This window comes from Sardina pilchardus, chromosome 4, assembly GCF_963854185.1.
Source record: "Sardina pilchardus chromosome 4, fSarPil1.1, whole genome shotgun sequence".
In the NCBI taxonomy this organism is placed as follows: Eukaryota; Metazoa; Chordata; class Actinopteri; order Clupeiformes; family Clupeidae; genus Sardina; species Sardina pilchardus.
In genome coordinates, this window is record NC_084997.1 from 62,217 (window position 1) to 76,075 (window position 13,859).

The 13,859-nt window shown below is 42.3% G+C and overlaps 3 non-coding genes and 1 pseudogene across 3 annotated transcripts; all 4 read right to left on the bottom strand.

Annotated features, from left to right (window-relative positions):
• Positions 1–7,155: 7,155 nt before the first annotated feature.
• Positions 7,156–7,278, bottom strand: LOC134079376 (5S ribosomal RNA; annotated as a pseudogene).
• A 1,617-nt stretch (positions 7,279–8,895) lies between these two features.
• LOC134079424 (5S ribosomal RNA) lies at positions 8,896–9,014 on the bottom strand. The gene has a single exon (XR_009939056.1). It is a non-coding gene; the product is annotated as a 5S ribosomal RNA (ribosomal RNA).
• A 1,617-nt stretch (positions 9,015–10,631) lies between these two features.
• On the bottom strand, positions 10,632–10,750 carry LOC134079260 (5S ribosomal RNA). Its single transcript, XR_009938906.1, has one exon. It is a non-coding gene; the product is annotated as a 5S ribosomal RNA (ribosomal RNA).
• A 1,616-nt stretch (positions 10,751–12,366) lies between these two features.
• On the bottom strand, positions 12,367–12,485 carry LOC134079271 (5S ribosomal RNA). The gene has a single exon (XR_009938917.1). It is a non-coding gene; the product is annotated as a 5S ribosomal RNA (ribosomal RNA).
• Positions 12,486–13,859: the final 1,374 nt, after the last annotated feature.

Genomic DNA, 13,859 nt, shown 5'->3' on the forward strand with positions numbered 1-13,859 from the left:
TTCATTGGAGAGAACAGCCCTAATTTACAATTCATAAAATATGAGCTTCGTTTTAGAAACTTAGCCTCTCAATGAAAACAACGTACACATACCGGTCGGGATGCGGACGCTCCGAGTTGGGTCTCTGGCCAGTTAGGACTGCGCATTCAGGTCATGTGTTGTAAAGAGGGTTGTTTCGTGGATCCTCTTTGCTTCATCTTCGCCACGGAGAAAGAAAAAACAACTGCTCCAAATGCAGTTCTCTACTGGTGTGCTAGAGTCACTGGCAGCCAATGATCCATACATGTCCAGATGTACACTAGCGACAGAAAGCGTGGCGCTCCCTCCGGCGACGGAGACGTGAATGAGCGCTTCTCCTTAGCGCACGGTTTATATAGGCCTTATACGTAATAGTAGACACACGTCAATCGAATGCTGCATCTAATCCGACAACATAGGCTATGTAGTAGCAACTGCTGTCAAGCAAAACTTCATGAAGCACGCTGATATTAGCTTTTCATATATCAATTCGCTGTGCGTAAAAACAGGACCTTTGGTCACTCGCTCTACTTGGACATCCTGAAACGAGTAACCTACAGTTGTTCAGGAAAACACTACAATATCTGGGATGTCGAAGGCCATGCAGACTATAGGCTATTTTCCATACTCAGACAGTGTTGAAAAAATTACTTTGCAGCTCTTGGGCGAATGAACACAGCGAGACCGGGAATTGTACAACACGGTGAAAACTACATCGAAAACAAAGCTGTCACCCCAAAAAATAAGCTAAACATTCCAGATGAAAACAAGCACTAAAACTCCCCCAATCCGCCAGCTGTTTACAGTCAACTCGTGCAATTTTTTCCGACCTGTTGCTGGCTTAGCCTATATTTCCTACCTATGTATTTATTTATTTATTTATTTATGTATTTCTTTATTTTGCTTTCAAACGGAGGAAGCAAATATTCAAAGGGGTTGGAACGTCTACGTACTAGGGAGCAGGCACGCACAGACAGACAGCCTGAAAAAAAAAAAAGTTTCACTGGCTGATGGAGAGAAAAGCTTACGGCACCTGGTATTCCCAAGCGAATTCTCCCCAAAGTCCCTATCTCTGCTCAACTCTGCTCAACCGGCCAATAGTTGAGCGCCGTTGAGCAGCGTTAAGCGCTCAACAGTCCAATCATTGAGCCATGTTGAGCGCTCAACCCACCAATCATTGAGCATGAGCATCGATGGGCCAATCACCTTCACCAAATTCACGACGTCACGACGTCTCTGCTCGACGCTCTTTGAGCTGCGTTATGAAAATACTGGCGGCCATCTTTATTGGAGTCGGCGTTACTGACGTTACTGATGACTGATCAGACTGTTTTTATACTTTCAGGTAAGTTTGGTCTAATTATGGGCTTAGTAATGAATGAAACTCTATATATTTCGGATAGTTTGCCTGAACCGTAAAGGTTTTACATGATATCTCGTAGGCGCCGTACGTACTGACGCTAATTTTCTGTCACCAAGCGGCTAGGTTAATAGATAGGTCCCACCTCTTTGAAATGCGTTTAAAATACGACAAGACTATTGATTTTACATGTTGAGACCTTGAAGGATGTACTTCTACTGTGTGGACTCGAAATGTAAAGCTTAAATGTGCTTTAGACGTGTTAGAATATCACCCGCGATTAGCATGCTAAATGCATTGAAAGTGAATGAATGGGCTACGAATCGCCACTGTAATGATCTGACGTTCCCTGGAAACACTTTACAAATGTGATCAGATACCCTAGCTCACTTTTTAAGACCATAGAGATGGTGTAACAGAAGTGTGGAGTTGAAATTTGATGTATAAATATGCCTTAGAAGTGTAAACATGTCAACCGCGATTTGCATGCTAAAAACAAAGTGATGAATGAATGGGCTGTATTTGGTTGTCATAAGCACTTTGTTTCACCTGTTGGCTCTGGAAAGCAAATAGCACACACGTCATATCAGTACTCATTGCATGTGTTTTTTATATTTCCAGATTATTTGCTGTGGAGCCAGAGCCCACGGTGTCGTCCTCCTCCACTCGGCCAGAGCCCACGGTGTCGTCCTCTTCCACTCGGCCAAAGCCTGCTGCGCCCACCCCCATTCTGCCAGGGCCTGCTGCGTCCACCCACCTCCAGCCAAAACCTGCTGCGCCCACCTATGGACCACCCCCTGTGTTGGCAGCACCCATACTGCTGGTTCTCCCCCCACAACCACAGGCTCCCTCGGTCCTGTTTCGTGGGCCATCGTGCAGCCAGAGCTTTGTACCTCCTGCACCAACAGTCAAGGCATTCATGCCAAACAAACCCTCGCAGCTACGTGGGGCTTGCCACGTGCACAATTGTAGTGGACAGCGGAAGAGGTACACACCTGCCAAGGACAGTGGCTTGAAGCACCCAGAGGATATTATCCTACTGTCCATCCACTAGAAAATCCACCACCTCTGGGTTTGACAATGTGGTGTACGACAGCTTTGAACACTTTAAATGTGTGGTGGATGCGGAGCTGGAAAAGAGCACTATGTAAATAACTGTGTAAATGACTTACCTGTGTGGTGCCACTTCTCCTGTGCCATCTGTAGGAGAGAGAAAGAGGTTTGTAGTGTTTGTGTGTGTGTGTGTGTGTGTGTGTGTGTGTGTGTGTGTGTGTTTCAAAGTGCTTCAGCAAGTACATTACATTTATTTATAGTTCAAAAGCTTTTTTAAAAAAATGCACTTTACAGTTTTACTTAAGAATGTTCTTGTTTGTTTTTCTAATTATTATTATTTATGTTACTGTTAAAATGCACTTTGTAATTTAATTTCAATTTATTTTTTCTTATAGAGCGCCAAAACATTACACATGTCTCATGGCGCTTTACGGAGTGTTAGACTTTCAAATTGAGCCCATGAGTAACAGGGGCAAGGAAAAACTCCTTAGAGTTGGAGATACATATAGGAAGAAACCTCAGACAGATCCACGACTCAAGGGCCCAACCTATCTGCCTAGGTTCAGTTACAGTAAAGTCATTTGTAGTATCAGAAGGTTCAAATAGTCCAGTGTACTTTGTATTATCTTTTTTATACAAACATGTTCTGGCCTATGTTCAATATCAAGACCAATCTAACCTCAATCATTTTAACCTTAATCAATTCCGATCCAACACAATCAATTTACATACCCTTTAGTGGTTGTTCATGTTCAGATAATCAGTTTTTTTCATGTGTGTTGTTTGTTTGTCTTTTCTCAGCTTCGTGTCCTTGTGATGTTTGAATGTCTGCTTCATGTTTAACAAACATTTGCCAAAGAAAACACACACAAAAATGTAACAAACAGGAATGGCTTGAGCCTTTATTTGTTGATTGGTGACCCTGAGTCTTTGGATAATCCTGTTCTTTATTGGGTTGATTTTTATTGTTAATCCGTTGTGCGTGTCCTTGTGATGTTTGTATGTCTGTCAGCTCCATGTTTAACTAAATGTTTGCAAGTGGTAGTAAATGTTTGTCTCTCAGGTTCTCGCTCGTACATCTGTACTTGGCTGTGGTGAGCGAGCTTTAAACCAAACAGATCTTGTTTACTTGTGTTGTCATGCATTGCCTTTCAAATGAAACACATTCTGGGTGAAAAATAAAAGTTGTAAAAGTATTTCAAGTATTTTGGAGTCTCTGTATGCTTGGGTTTCAGAAGGGGATAGTGTAAAAAAAAAAAAAAAACTGCCAAGAGCCTTTCAAACTGTCAAGCAAGCTTCCTGACAATTCTTCCTTAAAGGAAGTCTCTTCAGATATGCACATTACCAGAAATTACTAGCTTTCAAACCTGTGTGAAAACACTGTGAATCTTCTTAGAATATTTACCTGAGTTAAAGCTCTGTCCTGTTCTGGAAAAATACAAATTTGATATAAAATAAAACATAAATACTCGGTATTCTCTATCATCATGTTTTGTATATATATGATTCATAAGGACTGATCTATAACACCTAAATTGTACATCACCTACAATACACCCTCATTTTAATTCAGAGATGACATACAACAGCTTGGCCACCAGAGGGCGCCATGCTTTTTGATCCTTTTTGATCCTTTTTCTGCTCAACCCAGGATCAGCGATAGGGACTTTGGGGGGTCATGAGCCATTCCCAAGCGAATTCTCCCCAAAGTCCCTATCTCTGCTCAACTCTGCTCAACCGGCCAATAGTTGAGCGCCGTTGAGCAGCGTTAAGCGCTCAACAGTCCAATCATTGAGCCATGTTGAGCGCTCAACCCACCAATCATTGAGCATGAGCATCGATGGGCCAATCACCTTCACCAAATTCACGACGTCACGACGTCTCTGCTCGACGCTCTTTGAGCTGCGTTATGAAAATACTGGCGGCCATCTTTATTGGAGTCGGCGTTACTGACGTTACTGATGACTGATCAGACTGTTTTTATACTTTCAGGTAAGTTTGGTCTAATTATGGGCTTAGTAATGAATGAAACTCTATATATTTCGGATAGTTTGCCTGAACCGTAAAGGTTTTACATGATATCTCGTAGGCGCCGTACGTACTGACGCTAATTTTCTGTCACCAAGCGGCTAGGTTAATAGATAGGTCCCACCTCTTTGAAATGCGTTTAAAATACGACAAGACTATTGATTTTACATGTTGAGACCTTGAAGGATGTACTTCTACTGTGTGGACTCGAAATGTAAAGCTTAAATGTGCTTTAGACGTGTTAGAATATCACCCGCGATTAGCATGCTAAATGCATTGAAAGTGAATGAATGGGCTACGAATCGCCACTGTAATGATCTGACGTTCCCTGGAAACACTTTACAAATGTGATCAGATACCCTAGCTCACTTTTTAAGACCATAGAGATGGTGTAACAGAAGTGTGGAGTTGAAATTTGATGTATAAATATGCCTTAGAAGTGTAAACATGTCAACCGCGATTTGCATGCTAAAAACAAAGTGATGAATGAATGGGCTGTATTTGGTTGTCATAAGCACTTTGTTTCACCTGTTGGCTCTGGAAAGCAAATAGCACACACGTCATATCAGTACTCATTGCATGTGTTTTTTATATTTCCAGATTATTTGCTGTGGAGCCAGAGCCCACGGTGTCGTCCTCCTCCACTCGGCCAGAGCCCACGGTGTCGTCCTCTTCCACTCGGCCAAAGCCTGCTGCGCCCACCCCCATTCTGCCAGGGCCTGCTGCGTCCACCCACCTCCAGCCAAAACCTGCTGCGCCCACCTATGGACCACCCCCTGTGTTGGCAGCACCCATACTGCTGGTTCTCCCCCCACAACCACAGGCTCCCTCGGTCCTGTTTCGTGGGCCATCGTGCAGCCAGAGCTTTGTACCTCCTGCACCAACAGTCAAGGCATTCATGCCAAACAAACCCTCGCAGCTACGTGGGGCTTGCCACGTGCACAATTGTAGTGGACAGCGGAAGAGGTACACACCTGCCAAGGACAGTGGCTTGAAGCACCCAGAGGATATTATCCTACTGTCCATCCACTAGAAAATCCACCACCTCTGGGTTTGACAATGTGGTGTACGACAGCTTTGAACACTTTAAATGTGTGGTGGATGCGGAGCTGGAAAAGAGCACTATGTAAATAACTGTGTAAATGACTTACCTGTGTGGTGCCACTTCTCCTGTGCCATCTGTAGGAGAGAGAAAGAGGTTTGTAGTGTTTGTGTGTGTGTGTGTGTGTGTGTGTGTGTGTGTGTGTGTGTGTTTCAAAGTGCTTCAGCAAGTACATTACATTTATTTATAGTTCAAAAGCTTTTTTAAAAAAATGCACTTTACAGTTTTACTTAAGAATGTTCTTGTTTGTTTTTCTAATTATTATTATTTATGTTACTGTTAAAATGCACTTTGTAATTTAATTTCAATTTATTTTTTCTTATAGAGCGCCAAAACATTACACATGTCTCATGGCGCTTTACGGAGTGTTAGACTTTCAAATTGAGCCCATGAGTAACAGGGGCAAGGAAAAACTCCTTAGAGTTGGAGATACATATAGGAAGAAACCTCAGACAGATCCACGACTCAAGGGCCCAACCTATCTGCCTAGGTTCAGTTACAGTAAAGTCATTTGTAGTATCAGAAGGTTCAAATAGTCCAGTGTACTTTGTATTATCTTTTTTATACAAACATGTTCTGGCCTATGTTCAATATCAAGACCAATCTAACCTCAATCATTTTAACCTTAATCAATTCCGATCCAACACAATCAATTTACATACCCTTTAGTGGTTGTTCATGTTCAGATAATCAGTTTTTTTCATGTGTGTTGTTTGTTTGTCTTTTCTCAGCTTCGTGTCCTTGTGATGTTTGAATGTCTGCTTCATGTTTAACAAACATTTGCCAAAGAAAACACACACAAAAATGTAACAAACAGGAATGGCTTGAGCCTTTATTTGTTGATTGGTGACCCTGAGTCTTTGGATAATCCTGTTCTTTATTGGGTTGATTTTTATTGTTAATCCGTTGTGCGTGTCCTTGTGATGTTTGTATGTCTGTCAGCTCCATGTTTAACTAAATGTTTGCAAGTGGTAGTAAATGTTTGTCTCTCAGGTTCTCGCTCGTACATCTGTACTTGGCTGTGGTGAGCGAGCTTTAAACCAAACAGATCTTGTTTACTTGTGTTGTCATGCATTGCCTTTCAAATGAAACACATTCTGGGTGAAAAATAAAAGTTGTAAAAGTATTTCAAGTATTTTGGAGTCTCTGTATGCTTGGGTTTCAGAAGGGGATAGTGTAAAAAAAAAAAAAAAACTGCCAAGAGCCTTTCAAACTGTCAAGCAAGCTTCCTGACAATTCTTCCTTAAAGGAAGTCTCTTCAGATATGCACATTACCAGAAATTACTAGCTTTCAAACCTGTGTGAAAACACTGTGAATCTTCTTAGAATATTTACCTGAGTTAAAGCTCTGTCCTGTTCTGGAAAAATACAAATTTGATATAAAATAAAACATAAATACTCGGTATTCTCTATCATCATGTTTTGTATATATATGATTCATAAGGACTGATCTATAACACCTAAATTGTACATCACCTACAATACACCCTCATTTTAATTCAGAGATGACATACAACAGCTTGGCCACCAGAGGGCGCCATGCTTTTTGATCCTTTTTGATCCTTTTTCTGCTCAACCCAGGATCAGCGATAGGGACTTTGGGGGGTCATGAGCCATTCCCAGGCGGTCTCCCATCCAAGTACTAACCAGGCCCGACGCTGCTTAGCTTCCGAGATCGGACGAGATCGGGCGTGTTCAGCGTGGTATGGCCGTAAGCGAAAGCAACCGGCCAAAGTAACCTACTTAAAGCTCCCTAACCCGGGTTGGAGACGCGTGTGTTGTGAAAGGTGAGGTACGCTACATTGTGTTCAAGAAAACAAAGGCGCATTTTCCGCGTGGAGTTCAACTTTGAAAGTGAAGAATACAACAAATGGCATTTAAAACTTGGTAACATTTCCAATAACTGTTCCTTCTTTATCCTAAAAACGATGGGTACTGACAGAAGAGTTTGGTTAGGCAAGTGCACATACTTTACTCACAGTACAACATACATAGGGCAGCTTTATCTCTGATTAAAACGCTCACAGATTTGTTTAGAAGCTAAATAAATTGTAATGGTGACATAGCATGGCAAAAACCACTTGGTGTGTACACCATTTGAAACTACCACAAGTAAATTAGAAAATGTCACTGGAGTAAAAAAAAGCTCAGCTTTTCAAACAAAGATGATACTCAAAGCTAAGGAGAGAAATCAGTGTCTGGCCATGCATGAGAATATAAAACCACTAAGTATTTGATGGGATATAAAAAAAAAAAAATCTGTTTTTCTAAGCAGAGCGAAAACACAGGGGACGTTTCATTGGAGAGAACAGCCCTAATTTACAATTCATAAAATATGAGCTTCGTTTTAGAAACTTAGCCTCTCAATGAAAACAACGTACACATACCGGTCGGGATGCGGACGCTCCGAGTTGGGTCTCTGGCCAGTTAGGACTGCGCATTCAGGTCATGTGTTGTAAAGAGGGTTGTTTCGTGGATCCTCTTTGCTTCATCTTCGCCACGGAGAAAGAAAAAACAACTGCTCCAAATGCAGTTCTCTACTGGTGTGCTAGAGTCACTGGCAGCCAATGATCCATACATGTCCAGATGTACACTAGCGACAGAAAGCGTGGCGCTCCCTCCGGCGACGGAGACGTGAATGAGCGCTTCTCCTTAGCGCACGGTTTATATAGGCCTTATACGTAATAGTAGACACACGTCAATCGAATGCTGCATCTAATCCGACAACATAGGCTATGTAGTAGCAACTGCTGTCAAGCAAAACTTCATGAAGCACGCTGATATTAGCTTTTCATATATCAATTCGCTGTGCGTAAAAACAGGACCTTTGGTCACTCGCTCTACTTGGACATCCTGAAACGAGTAACCTACAGTTGTTCAGGAAAACACTACAATATCTGGGATGTCGAAGGCCATGCAGACTATAGGCTATTTTCCATACTCAGACAGTGTTGAAAAAATTACTTTGCAGCTCTTGGGCGAATGAACACAGCGAGACCGGGAATTGTACAACACGGTGAAAACTACATCGAAAACAAAGCTGTCACCCCAAAAAATAAGCTAAACATTCCAGATGAAAACAAGCACTAAAACTCCCCCAATCCGCCAGCTGTTTACAGTCAACTCGTGCAATTTTTTCCGACCTGTTGCTGGCTTAGCCTATATTTCCTACCTATGTATTTATTTATTTATTTATTTATGTATTTCTTTATTTTGCTTTCAAACGGAGGAAGCAAATATTCAAAGGGGTTGGAACGTCTACGTACTAGGGAGCAGGCACGCACAGACAGACAGCCTGAAAAAAAAAAAAGTTTCACTGGCTGATGGAGAGAAAAGCTTACGGCACCTGGTATTCCCAGGCGGTCTCCCATCCAAGTACTAACCAGGCCCGACGCTGCTTAGCTTCCGAGATCGGACGAGATCGGGCGTGTTCAGCGTGGTATGGCCGTAAGCGAAAGCAACCGGCCAAAGTAACCTACTTAAAGCTCCCTAACCCGGGTTGGAGACGCGTGTGTTGTGAAAGGTGAGGTACGCTACATTGTGTTCAAGAAAACAAAGGCGCATTTTCCGCGTGGAGTTCAACTTTGAAAGTGAAGAATACAACAAATGGCATTTAAAACTTGGTAACATTTCCAATAACTGTTCCTTCTTTATCCTAAAAACGATGGGTACTGACAGAAGAGTTTGGTTAGGCAAGTGCACATACTTTACTCACAGTACAACATACATAGGGCAGCTTTATCTCTGATTAAAACGCTCACAGATTTGTTTAGAAGCTAAATAAATTGTAATGGTGACATAGCATGGCAAAAACCACTTGGTGTGTACACCATTTGAAACTACCACAAGTAAATTAGAAAATGTCACTGGAGTAAAAAAAAGCTCAGCTTTTCAAACAAAGATGATACTCAAAGCTAAGGAGAGAAATCAGTGTCTGGCCATGCATGAGAATATAAAACCACTAAGTATTTGATGGGATATAAAAAAAAAAAAATCTGTTTTTCTAAGCAGAGCGAAAACACAGGGGACGTTTCATTGGAGAGAACAGCCCTAATTTACAATTCATAAAATATGAGCTTCGTTTTAGAAACTTAGCCTCTCAATGAAAACAACGTACACATACCGGTCGGGATGCGGACGCTCCGAGTTGGGTCTCTGGCCAGTTAGGACTGCGCATTCAGGTCATGTGTTGTAAAGAGGGTTGTTTCGTGGATCCTCTTTGCTTCATCTTCGCCACGGAGAAAGAAAAAACAACTGCTCCAAATGCAGTTCTCTACTGGTGTGCTAGAGTCACTGGCAGCCAATGATCCATACATGTCCAGATGTACACTAGCGACAGAAAGCGTGGCGCTCCCTCCGGCGACGGAGACGTGAATGAGCGCTTCTCCTTAGCGCACGGTTTATATAGGCCTTATACGTAATAGTAGACACACGTCAATCGAATGCTGCATCTAATCCGACAACATAGGCTATGTAGTAGCAACTGCTGTCAAGCAAAACTTCATGAAGCACGCTGATATTAGCTTTTCATATATCAATTCGCTGTGCGTAAAAACAGGACCTTTGGTCACTCGCTCTACTTGGACATCCTGAAACGAGTAACCTACAGTTGTTCAGGAAAACACTACAATATCTGGGATGTCGAAGGCCATGCAGACTATAGGCTATTTTCCATACTCAGACAGTGTTGAAAAAATTACTTTGCAGCTCTTGGGCGAATGAACACAGCGAGACCGGGAATTGTACAACACGGTGAAAACTACATCGAAAACAAAGCTGTCACCCCAAAAAATAAGCTAAACATTCCAGATGAAAACAAGCACTAAAACTCCCCCAATCCGCCAGCTGTTTACAGTCAACTCGTGCAATTTTTTCCGACCTGTTGCTGGCTTAGCCTATATTTCCTACCTATGTATTTATTTATTTATTTATTTATGTATTTCTTTATTTTGCTTTCAAACGGAGGAAGCAAATATTCAAAGGGGTTGGAACGTCTACGTACTAGGGAGCAGGCACGCACAGACAGACAGCCTGAAAAAAAAAAAAGTTTCACTGGCTGATGGAGAGAAAAGCTTACGGCACCTGGTATTCCCAGGCGGTCTCCCATCCAAGTACTAACCAGGCCCGACGCTGCTTAGCTTCCGAGATCGGACGAGATCGGGCGTGTTCAGCGTGGTATGGCCGTAAGCGAAAGCAACCGGCCAAAGTAACCTACTTAAAGCTCCCTAACCCGGGTTGGAGACGCGTGTGTTGTGAAAGGTGAGGTACGCTACATTGTGTTCAAGAAAACAAAGGCGCATTTTCCGCGTGGAGTTCAACTTTGAAAGTGAAGAATACAACAAATGGCATTTAAAACTTGGTAACATTTCCAATAACTGTTCCTTCTTTATCCTAAAAACGATGGGTACTGACAGAAGAGTTTGGTTAGGCAAGTGCACATACTTTACTCACAGTACAACATACATAGGGCAGCTTTATCTCTGATTAAAACGCTCACAGATTTGTTTAGAAGCTAAATAAATTGTAATGGTGACATAGCATGGCAAAAACCACTTGGTGTGTACACCATTTGAAACTACCACAAGTAAATTAGAAAATGTCACTGGAGTAAAAAAAAGCTCAGCTTTTCAAACAAAGATGATACTCAAAGCTAAGGAGAGAAATCAGTGTCTGGCCATGCATGAGAATATAAAACCACTAAGTATTTGATGGGATATAAAAAAAAAAAAATCTGTTTTTCTAAGCAGAGCGAAAACACAGGGGACGTTTCATTGGAGAGAACAGCCCTAATTTACAATTCATAAAATATGAGCTTCGTTTTAGAAACTTAGCCTCTCAATGAAAACAACGTACACATACCGGTCGGGATGCGGACGCTCCGAGTTGGGTCTCTGGCCAGTTAGGACTGCGCATTCAGGTCATGTGTTGTAAAGAGGGTTGTTTCGTGGATCCTCTTTGCTTCATCTTCGCCACGGAGAAAGAAAAAACAACTGCTCCAAATGCAGTTCTCTACTGGTGTGCTAGAGTCACTGGCAGCCAATGATCCATACATGTCCAGATGTACACTAGCGACAGAAAGCGTGGCGCTCCCTCCGGCGACGGAGACGTGAATGAGCGCTTCTCCTTAGCGCACGGTTTATATAGGCCTTATACGTAATAGTAGACACACGTCAATCGAATGCTGCATCTAATCCGACAACATAGGCTATGTAGTAGCAACTGCTGTCAAGCAAAACTTCATGAAGCACGCTGATATTAGCTTTTCATATATCAATTCGCTGTGCGTAAAAACAGGACCTTTGGTCACTCGCTCTACTTGGACATCCTGAAACGAGTAACCTACAGTTGTTCAGGAAAACACTACAATATCTGGGATGTCGAAGGCCATGCAGACTATAGGCTATTTTCCATACTCAGACAGTGTTGAAAAAATTACTTTGCAGCTCTTGGGCGAATGAACACAGCGAGACCGGGAATTGTACAACACGGTGAAAACTACATCGAAAACAAAGCTGTCACCCCAAAAAATAAGCTAAACATTCCAGATGAAAACAAGCACTAAAACTCCCCCAATCCGCCAGCTGTTTACAGTCAACTCGTGCAATTTTTTCCGACCTGTTGCTGGCTTAGCCTATATTTCCTACCTATGTATTTATTTATTTATTTATTTATGTATTTCTTTATTTTGCTTTCAAACGGAGGAAGCAAATATTCAAAGGGGTTGGAACGTCTACGTACTAGGGAGCAGGCACGCACAGACAGACAGCCTGAAAAAAAAAAAGTTTCACTGGCTGATGGAGAGAAAAGCTTACGGCACCTGGTATTCCCAGGCGGTCTCCCATCCAAGTACTAACCAGGCCCGACGCTGCTTAGCTTCCGAGATCGGACGAGATCGGGCGTGTTCAGCGTGGTATGGCCGTAAGCGAAAGCAACCGGCCAAAGTAACCTACTTAAAGCTCCCTAACCCGGGTTGGAGACGCGTGTGTTGTGAAAGGTGAGGTACGCTACATTGTGTTCAAGAAAACAAAGGCGCATTTTCCGCGTGGAGTTCAACTTTGAAAGTGAAGAATACAACAAATGGCATTTAAAACTTGGTAACATTTCCAATAACTGTTCCTTCTTTATCCTAAAAACGATGGGTACTGACAGAAGAGTTTGGTTAGGCAAGTGCACATACTTTACTCACAGTACAACATACATAGGGCAGCTTTATCTCTGATTAAAACGCTCACAGATTTGTTTAGAAGCTAAATAAATTGTAATGGTGACATAGCATGTCAAAAACCACTTGGTGTGTACACCATTTGAAACTACCACAAGTAAATTAGAAAATGTCACTGGAGTAAAAAAAAGCTCAGCTTTTCAAACAAAGATGATACTCAAAGCTAAGGAGAGAAATCAGTGTCTGGCCATGCATGAGAATATAAAACCACTAAGTATTTGATGGGATATAAAAAAAAAAAAATCTGTTTTTCTAAGCAGAGCGAAAACACAGGGGACGTTTCATTGGAGAGAACAGCCCTAATTTACAATTCATAAAATATGAGCTTCGTTTTAGAAACTTAGCCTCTCAATGAAAACAACGTACACATACCGGTCGGGATGCGGACGCTCCGAGTTGGGTCTCTGGCCAGTTAGGACTGCGCATTCAGGTCATGTGTTGTAAAGAGGGTTGTTTCGTGGATCCTCTTTGCTTCATCTTCGCCACGGAGAAAGAAAAAACAACTGCTCCAAATGCAGTTCTCTACTGGTGTGCTAGAGTCACTGGCAGCCAATGATCCATACATGTCCAGATGTACACTAGCGACAGAAAGCGTGGCGCTCCCTCCGGCGACGGAGACGTGAATGAGCGCTTCTCCTTAGCGCACGGTTTATATAGGCCTTATACGTAATAGTAGACACACGTCAATCGAATGCTGCATCTAATCCGACAACATAGGCTATGTAGTAGCAACTGCTGTCAAGCAAAACTTCATGAAGCACGCTGATATTAGCTTTTCATATATCAATTCGCTGTGCGTAAAAACAGGACCTTTGGTCACTCGCTCTACTTGGACATCCTGAAACGAGTAACCTACAGTTGTTCAGGAAAACACTACAATATCTGGGATGTCGAAGGCCATGCAGACTATAGGCTATTTTCCATACTCAGACAGTGTTGAAAAAATTACTTTGCAGCTCTTGGGCGAATGAACACAGCGAGACCGGGAATTGTACAACACGGTGAAAACTACATCGAAAACAAAGCTGTCACCCCAAAAAATAAGCTAAACATTCCAGATGAAAACAAGCACTAAA